We start from the raw sequence: 10,352 nt of genomic DNA, 5'->3' as shown, positions 1-10,352 counted from the left end.
GTTTCACCGCGCTGCACCCGGCCAAAGCTGACGCTGTGGCACCATCCTGTGGCACACCTGGCACTTGCACGGCTCCAGCTGCTCTTCCAGCGCCGTCCCTGCCCCTGACTGTGCCACCAGAACACCTGGAGCTTTAGTTCCATGACCCTTTCTGTGGCTAAGCATCACACTGGCTACTCCAGCAGAGTTTCACCTTGTTCTAGGGAAAATGGTTTCAAGGGAAGGAAGTTTTCCCTACTATTCTAAAATTGATTCAAATATACTCCTCAATCTACAGCTAGTATAATATAAACAAATAAAATATAGATTTGGGAGATAGGTATTTGAAGAAGAACTACTGAGATAGGCTGAAAACATCAATTCCAAATTTCTGAAACAAACTAGAATAAAACCGTGGGATTGGTTTGGTGGAAGTATTTCCAACAAAGTCAGGGTGGTATGTAACTTGAGAACAGGCAATACAGTATCTCACAGTAAAAAGAAGGGAAGGGACAGAAATTACTCATGTCTGAAAAACCCCTGAATTTGAATTTAGTTGTCTGCAATAATTTAGGGCAAATAATAAAGTGTTGAATAATCAGAGTAGGCAAGATTATATTTGATTTTCTAGACAAACATAATGTTGTCACACAATATGACTGAAGTGAACATTAATAAAACACATGGACTGCTCAGAAATTTATTGATTAAGTTAGGAAAGTTGATATTTTTTGTAAGGATTATAGTACAGGGAAGAACTGGGTAAAAGTGGTCAGGTACAGAATGATTTTTAATGATGAATCCAATGCTGTCATTAATGATGTGACACAAATGTTACCAGTGCTCTACTGACAAAATAAATTAGAAGATATCATTAATATAATGCAGAAAAAAATTGTTGATTCCAAGAAATTGAGGCATGAAATGGAATGAAGTTCTACAGGACACACTATACCATCATACTTCTGAAGAATAAAAATTACATAGCTTTGAAGCAAACCTTAGTGCACTTTAACCCTTATTCTCACATTTGCTTCACTTTTCTAATAGCTCACTTGTGACTTGTTATTTTACTGAAATGCAGCAAATTCAAAGAGCACAAGTGAAAATACCCTCAAAATATTGCCACTATGTTCATTGTGAAATTGCATTTTGTGTTCAAAAGGCAGGTGACAAATCTAGAATTTTTGGAGAACCTTAAGGTGAGTTTGGATTATTGTGTAAAAAGACTGGAAGATGAATTAAATTATTTTGAACCAGTGAGGTACTGCTTATGTGACTACAATTTAATCAAATAAACTTGCAGACTAAGATGTGCTACTGTGTATGGGAGGTTCCAATATCCACCTCTCGAACTTCCAAGAAAAAACTATTATGACCTTAAATTACATTTGTAGACCTCCTTCTTTTTCTCTTTCCTCCTTCTCCAGACTCTTGTTATGCATTTTAACTTTCTCTTCTGAGATTTCAATTACTACTTTGCTTCCCTCCTTCACCCAGTGTAGGAGTCAGTGTTCTGCTTTCCCTAAGATCCTACATGATTCAGCCATATGATCTTTTCCTCACAGATATTCTCTTCTCAGAGCAGACAGAGCACCAGCTATGGTTGTGCTACATAACCCTTATTTCCATTATGAAAAAATGCTTTATTTGTCTTACTGAGAAGGCGTTGGGAAAACCAGAGACATAAGTTTCTTAAAATCTGAAGGTCCCCCGGCAACTGAAGCAATTTATTTAAGCTGTGAGATGGCACAGAAGATGAGCCTCTTGGTGAAAGAGCAATTGCAGTGATACCTGAAGTAAACTTTGCAAAATGTGCCTGTAAGAGTACTCAGTACTTGCATGCCTTGATCTCTTGCCTGCTTTTTGCAATTTTATTCACCCTCCTTTGCCCAGGATTTCTTGGGCTGGAAGGTATTTCAACAATACAGTTCAGACAAGACAATTGCTCTGCTTCTCATTTAGCCGGGTAATGTGAGTCAAACCCTATGATTTACAATTCCAGATTACAAAAGGAAATATATGATAGTCTTAAAAATTAGGGCACAGGTGTTTATGAAGGTCAAATACTTGGCCCAACTAAGTCTGGCAAAATAATTAGGAGGATGAAGTCTATTTTTCTTTTTGCTTAGTTATACACAACTGCTAGAGGTTTGGTCCATAGAGTATTTGGTTACTTCTGCTGCCTTTCTGTGCTATTCCCACCAAGTCAGTGTGAAATAAACTGGCATGTGAGCATTCAGTACATTAACTAAGCTGTGATAATAACAAGGAAATGTGTTTTTACTTGTAATAAAAAGTCACTCTCATTTCAGATAACAGCACAATTGGCAGCTGAGTTTTGAATTGGAATGATGTAATTTGGATGATTATTTACTTCATATTTAAACTGTGTATCTTCTATTTATATGTTCTGCATTAAGATGGACTGTCTGAGTTCAGTCCTGTTGAGCTGGAGTGAAGAATCCTGCTCTACCTTATAAACTGTGCCTTAGCTGGCAGGCAGAGAGGGTGAGCTTTCAGCTGTGGCTTAGGGTGTAGCTCCCTGTAGGAAGGAACAGAGAATTTTCTCACGTTGTTTAGAGTCTTGCAACTTTATCCCTTAAGGCTGAAGAGTAATATTTTTCTTTCTCCTGCTAGAATAAGAAAAAACTTCACTACTTATATTTTCCTATGAAATTATTTTTTTTTATGTACTGAAAAAGGAGTAAGTGTATCTGAGAATCTCTGTATTTTATAGATCTAGATGATATAGATATAGATATATAAATGATATAGATATAGATATAGATATAGATATATAGATATAGATATAGATATAGATATAGATATAGATATAGATATAGATATAGATATAGATAGATATACACATGCACACATATCCATATACCTACAGGAACTTCCACCATTTCTTTTTTATATTTGTAAAAATGGACTTGATCCTAAAGGTCTTTTCCAACCTAAATGGTTCTATGATTCCAAGAACTGAACTTGAACTCCCTGTCAAATAATTCTACCATGTTTCCCTCACCTCCTCTACCAAAAATTGGTAGCTCAGGTACCACTTGAGTGGTCCAGCCCACTCCATCTCACACCTCATTAAGTTGCCTTCTTTCACCCTTTTTCTTCTCCAGGCAATTAGCTCTAAATCCCTCCTTTCTGTTTTGCTCAGTAGTTCTAAATGTCACCCTCTTGTTTTGCAACCCATATCCACTCGGCTTTTCTTGTCTAATAATTTAATTCCCTCCCAATGCCAGAATCATTGTCCAACCCCTGTAATCTCCTTGCCCAACTGGTCTCCAGGCCCTCCTTCCTCTGCCTTCCTAACCCAACGTGGCTCAGATTCCTTTCCTAGATATCATCTTGTTAAGCCTCTCCAGTTTCTGTACCCCTTCTTCATTGATTTCTTGTCAAGCCATTTCTTTCTCTTCCACTCAGTCTTGCCTCATCCTAATGCATTCCTTTCACTCCTAAAGTGGTTTTATCTGTTTGCATTCAGCTCAGTAGGATAATTCTGAAAGTCAAAAACTGTTACTATGCTCAGTCACCATTTCAAGCTGCATTTTGGCCCAAAAAAACCCTTGCAGAAAAAGCCTTGGAGCCTGCACAGTGCTTGATCAACAACAGGTTGGTCAGTCTGTGTGGAGAAAGATTGCAGAAATGTGGGTAACATGACCTGTAAGGTTGGCCAGTCTGAGCTGGGAGGAGACAGATGCTGTATGGTTGCTTTAGAGCGTGGTGCAGGCTGCTGAGCTGTGGCAGCTGTGAAGGACATGAACATAACACATGATGGAATCTCCAGCACTGCTGGTCGCCTAAGGCCAAGAACCGTTACAGAAGGCACACAAATCTATTTCTGAAAAGCTAGTAATTTGTTAGTGTGAAGGAACAAACGGAAAACTTACTCATTAATGCTACATGAATACCATATGTGACCTGTTATTAGTCTATAAAAACAGACCATTAGGCTCCTAGAATGTTCAGTGTCTTGACATGGTTAATCGGAAGGGCTGCTATAATAATTGCCAACTTGTGAAATAATGGGTGGAGACAAGACTTCAGTTTTAGAAATCCATTTCAAGTTATGACACTGCTCCTTCTTTGTCTACCTTTCTTCAGCTGCCTAGTGTGTAGCAAAATGGTAATTGAACCTGTGTTACTAAATGCAAAGTATTGCATACCGAGGAGAAATTCTAATTTTACTTTAATTCTCAAAAAGATCTGAACTATACTGATGCAAAACAATGATTAAGGACTACTGTGTTTACCAAGGACAGAACTTTACTGGGGGTCATGCACTTAATACTGAATAGTTTGAAACTTCCTGTAATAAGAGGAGGTAGGAGACAAGTTTCCAGTAATATACCAGTAGGGAGAAGAGTTCTGTGGAATGTAAAACTGGACCCTCACTACTGATACTAAGCAAATAGATCTGCAGATAGCATGTATTAAAATCCTTGCTCTATTAGCATTCTTTCTACATTACCAATGTTAAAAACAAACTATATTTGTTCAAAGAACATGTCATGATGATATGTATTTGTGGTCATAGCTCCTGTAAAACAGGAAGATGGGTCTGCTGAAGTTATTATGGTTTAAACCTAATGTCTGATACCGTATGACCAAATAGAAGAGAGAGAGAGATTATTCCCTTTTGAACAACTTTACAAATTTAAGCTCCATCACCTGAAATAAGAAGAAACCATGACATAAACAATGATGATGACACAGCTTTCCAAAAGCTTTCATATAAGTTAGTCTCTGCCAAACTCAATTCTGTTGCAAACCATGGTGACAAAATACAATGATCTAAAAGCTTGTTATATTCTATTAATATACTGAAAAAACCCATACTTTCCCATTGCTTCATTCTGGGAAATAATTGGACCACATTGGCATGATGTCTTTTATTAAATAAATTGATATCTAAGCTGAGACAGAAAATTTATGCAAGTTTTCAGTTTGCATCATTATAAGTCAGCAAATAAATTAAAGAACAAAGATATAATCAGCTGAGAAGCATTGTTTATAAGAGAATTATGAGGCAATCTCAATAAAAGAAATAGAGATCTACCTATGAAAGAGATATTAGTTGTAAACATATTTTAAATGCCTTTCTTAAATTACTGATTTCAGACATCAAACTTGACAGCTTGACTTTGCAAAGATCCATGATACTGTTCATGAATGCCTTTTCCATAGAATGTTCCTTAAGAATTTCTTCTGTTTTCTCACTTTCGGATGATAAATCAAAAACTTTTTAAACCAAGCATTATTCTAGGTATGATAAGGAAGGTAATATCAATGATATCTGGTCTTCTATTTATAATGTATCTAATAAAACATAAAACAATACAACATTTGAGATAAGCTAGAAATAAATATTGAGCAGTGAAATACCTTGGCTTTCAGATCACCAAAAGGTATCAAGATCAAACTGAGCACTGATCCACTTCAGAACAAGCTAAACAGGAACATCCAGTTTCAGTTTCTATTTTTCTACCCACTCACCTAGTCCTATCAAGGTAGGCAAGAGAAGCTCCAAATCATAACTGAAACTATTCATAAATGCAGAGTACTGTATTTTGGAGGAAAATCTAATTCTGTGCTTTACACAGATTGTCCAATTAAACTGACTCACAAAAGGAGTATCAGCATTCTAAGCATCAATGTGAACAGCTTAGTTGAGATATCTTTGTGTAAATGTCAAAGTCAGAAGCCAATTAACAACAAAAGCAAATAAAAACAGTAAGGAAAATAAAACAGTTCTTAGTACAAATCAGGTATTTTCTCTCTCTGCAGTACCAGTGTGTTTCCTGGACCAGCAGAATGAGTGATTATGCTTACTGACATGAAAAATTAGAATGGGTGTCAAACACCATACTTAGAATGAAATAATTGTGTGTTTGAAGAGAGTAAAATCCACTAAGAAAGCAGGTATGTGGAGTCTATACTGTCTCTAAGAGTATCTGGTACTATTCACATACAGAAAGAAGACCAGATAATTTCTGAGTCTGGTATAATAACAATAATTCCTGTGTATTTTCACATTTTCACCCAGACTTATAAATTTATGAGCTCTGCTTATAAAAAGAAATCTGCTCTCTTTTATATTGGAAAGGCATGAGCTATTAAGCAGAGGCAAAAGTTACTTGTACAGAGGCTAGTCACATAAAAAAATCCAAGTATATAAAGCAAAACTACAGACAGAAATCAAGAAATTGCACTAAGACTTGTGTGTAGCAATTAAACACTTGCAGGTTACAATGTCAGTTAATGAAGATTAGGAAAAGTACCCTTATGACCAAATAGAAGAGAGAGAGAGATGATTCCCTTTTGAACAACTTTACAAATTTAAAGTGAAGTAGGAAAGTGGGAAAGTGAAGTAGTAATGGCACAGAAGGTCTACAAGCATCAATTTAAAAGTCAATGCTCTGTACATCTTTTTTTTTTCTATACACCCCTTATCTTCTGCCCATGTTACTCCCAGATTTTACTCACTGCTCAGAAAAACTACCTTCTCCCATCTAAAGTTCCTGTAGCACCAATCATCTAAGAGGCATGCAGCGGGTGGGTAAGAAAAGGGCCAGAACAAGAAGAGAAAATAAGTACAAAGAAATGGAAGCTTGTCATCTCTCTGTGTTCTGTAGATCAAAGACAGTTTATGTCCATTTCAATTTCACCCTGTAGGCCCCACTCTGAAGATCAAACCTGCATTATAATCAGCATTGGAGGCTTACAGGTTTTGAGTGGCTGATACCAGATCTACCCTACTTCACCTGCACTGGAGTTTGAAGTTCTAAGAAGTGACTAAACATATAATGATACCAGCTGGCAGACATAAGTTGTATTAATACAAGACTTAATAAGATTATTGAGCATAATCTGTATCATTATTCATATACACCCATTTGCACATATATGAATTGATACATGACATAATGAAGCTCAACTTCAGATGTAGAATCTCCTCCTGTGAAACATCAACTTAATACCCTGTTGGAACACTTGAGCGGAAGGACAAAACCTTATCACTTAGTGCTGATGACTGCATTAACAGAACAGTTTAATTATTTCCCTGTAAACCATGCCAGATTCTACTACTAAGTGATATATCTAGGAGATAACACAGATTTCACAAAAGAGACCACATCAATCCCTGGAACATTCCTTCTTGCTCCACTAGTTATTAAGTTTTCAATACCACCGACTTGACTTAAAATTTAAAAAGTTAACAATCCTACTGAATTTATATACATTTGCTTACAATTAAGCAAATGTAAGTCTGCAGAACAGAGTCCAGCGCTACACAAATCACCTTCAAACTTGATGAACTTACATGATTCAGTTTGCATCTTACAGTTTACCTCAGCTTACATAAATTAATCTCATTTTTCTGCCACCTTTCACAACATTTATAAGGTGCACTCCATGATATTTATATGTTACATTGGACCTACAATAAACAACATGATTTTTCATTTAATTATTAGATGACATGTTGTTCTCAGAATATAGCTGGGTGTTGTATGCCAAGTGCCAACAGCAAATAATACAGGTTCTTCCTGTTCTGGGAGAAACCAAATGGGAGCATCTTATTTGTTCACCGAGACTCCATTAAGTAAAATGTATTCACATAACTATTAGTGGGACAAATATTCACTCTTATATTTCTGACTTTGACTTCTTAAAACTCAGGTGTCTAAAATCAAGAGTAGCTGAGGATATGAACTGAAAATCGGAACTGTTTAGCAATATTGTTACCGTTTATTATTATTAGACTTTGTTTTTTAAGTTGTGAAATAGGAGAACTGTTTAGGCAGATACACTTCAGACGCAGGAGCCCAGCTTAACACTGCCTATTACGAGGTCTCCTAATGTCCATTAGAGGATTTAAGATTTCAGTAGTAAATATACATTTTTCTTCCTACATGCTTCAGTCTTCCAGAGTACACTTTCTCATTTAAATATTTAAAATTGCTTGCTATGGATGTTCCTACTTAGCTAGCAAGAAGTTTGAATGATACCATGGACTGTATTAAAAAGATGGTTGTTCATTTGACCTTGCTTTATCAGAGAAACTAGACACAGTACTATTAGTACAGGCAACAGAATTGCTACTCTTTGTTTCTTCCAAGCTACCTTTCCCCCTCTAGATTTTACATTTGAGATATCTTTGAATTAACATTGCTCTTATTTGTTACTTTAAAAAACCCTCACAGTTGACTTGTACCAAGAATATCAAGAAAGCAGTATGGCTGCAATGTATAAAGCGTTGAAATGCAGCAGATCTCAAACTGACGGGAAAAAAAAAAAAAGGAGCTTTTGTCACAAAAACATTTGATCAGTGTGGATGATTTTATCAAGGATGTGCTTAGCCATGAGTGCTGTTGGAAACTGATGAAATAATGGATCAATAAAAATCTCATGTTTTGACCTAAGTGCCCATTTGTCGATCATGTTTAAAAAGTTATTCTGAAAAAAAAACAACTTTCAGGAGTCGAGGCAGCAGAAGACAAAGTGGAGATCTGGATGCATTAGACAAGTTTCTCAGAAAATTATAGGCACATGTGAAATCATTTCAGGAAAAGTTAGAAGAGAAATAAAATATGTACTGGGTCATGGTATTGGCTAGTGTCAGAAAGCGGGCTAAGGACACTGAGCAGACAAACAGCAGAACACCAGTCACACAGACATGCAAACAACAAAGGTCAGCACGGCCCCAACTGATGGACAGTTCATGGAAACAAAGTTAGGCTGTACTAGATAGCAACTTCTGTGGAAGAGTACAACCAACCTAAGCTTAAAGAGGGAAGAGGACTTGTAAAGAAAAGCAGACAGTATCATAACATTCCTGATCTCTGTGCTGATATTGAGATTGAAAGTACCAGCAAAACTGTACTACAAAGATTCATAAACCTGAAAATTCAAAGAATTTTCCTTTTTGCAATTATTTTAATATAAGAAGTTTATTTTGATACCAAAAGTACCTCTTTTTTAGGTTCTCATACTCACCTACTCTGAAAGTATCTAAGATTTTAAAAACAAAAGTATTTTCACAAACATTCACCTTATAAAACATGAATTAATTAACGCTGGGTGATTCTGCTATATACTGAGGATCTGAAATACTTCAAATAGTTGACAATTCCTCCCACCCACACCAAAACCACCAATGTACAGCATGCATTAAAGCAGGGAGATTACTGATGCATCTAAGGTCTCAAAACAAGTGGCAGAGAACTAAGTCCAACAGTTGTGACCCTAATGCTCTAAAAGAATGCTAACAATTTGAGAGTTTGAGACTTCAGCTTTTACAACACAACATAAACTTGCTTTAAAATGCCCGATGATACCAAGCATAGGGAAAGAGAGCAAGAAAGAAGAGTATATGTGGTGATTCAGAATGAAGAACCAGTGATTGCCTCTCAAACGGCAGCTTCAGACCTCCTACTCCAGGCAGGAATAATAGGAAGAAATAGGAGTACCTGATAAATTGACTGACCTATGTGCACACTTTTGTGCTACACTAAAAAAAAGCACAACATTCACAGGTATTCACATGTTTTTAAAAGCCTGTATGAGAACATTTTTCAAGACTAAAAATAAATACATTGATTCCACCTGCATTTTGATCTGCGTTTAAGTGTAATCAGAGAAATAGTATTGTCATTTCAGTGTTAACCATGGCATCAATACAGGTTTCCACTATATAACCAACCAGTTCCCACAGAAAGTAGAGACACTTCATATACATTATCAGGCGTCTTTCTGAGGGATATGACCACAGAGGAAGATCCAGTGTAAATACAGTTATGCTGGCATGGGTGTTTTTGCTGGTATAGCTTGACATGCCAATCTGTTATTAAGTCTGCTGGGGAAAGCACCGGCGCAGGTATAACTGGTTTTTGTGGGACAGAGCTAGCTGGTATCTCCTGCTGTACCTGGCACGGCTCTGCTCTTTATAGGCATTATTTTCCTGTACTTACACAGGTGACAACTCATTCCACCCCCTGCCTGACAGCCAACCTTGGCAGCTCCTCTCACTGCACTAACAAAAAAAAAAAAGAGAAAAGACAAGGTGTTGCAAAACCTACATCAAAGTTTTTCTGAATTTTTAAAACGTTTTATTTTTTTTTTAAGTTTTATTTTTATTCCGTCGTTACCACATTCACAAGCCATTTCTAGCACACACTCAGGAATCACACTGTACCCCTACACAAAGAGCCCCGGGCCGGTGGATGCCCGGAGCCCGCTCGGCAGGAGGCGGTGCCTGGGCACATTAACCCGCGGGCCGCGGGGGAGGCTCGGCTCGGCTCGGCTGCTCAGCCCGACCTCCGGGCGAGGGCGGCCGGCGACAGGCCCGGCCCCGC

Source organism: Melospiza melodia, chromosome 11 (genome assembly GCF_035770615.1).
Source record: "Melospiza melodia melodia isolate bMelMel2 chromosome 11, bMelMel2.pri, whole genome shotgun sequence".
Lineage (NCBI taxonomy): Eukaryota > Metazoa > Chordata > Aves > Passeriformes > Passerellidae > Melospiza > Melospiza melodia.
This window is presented reverse-complemented; position numbering follows the sequence as displayed.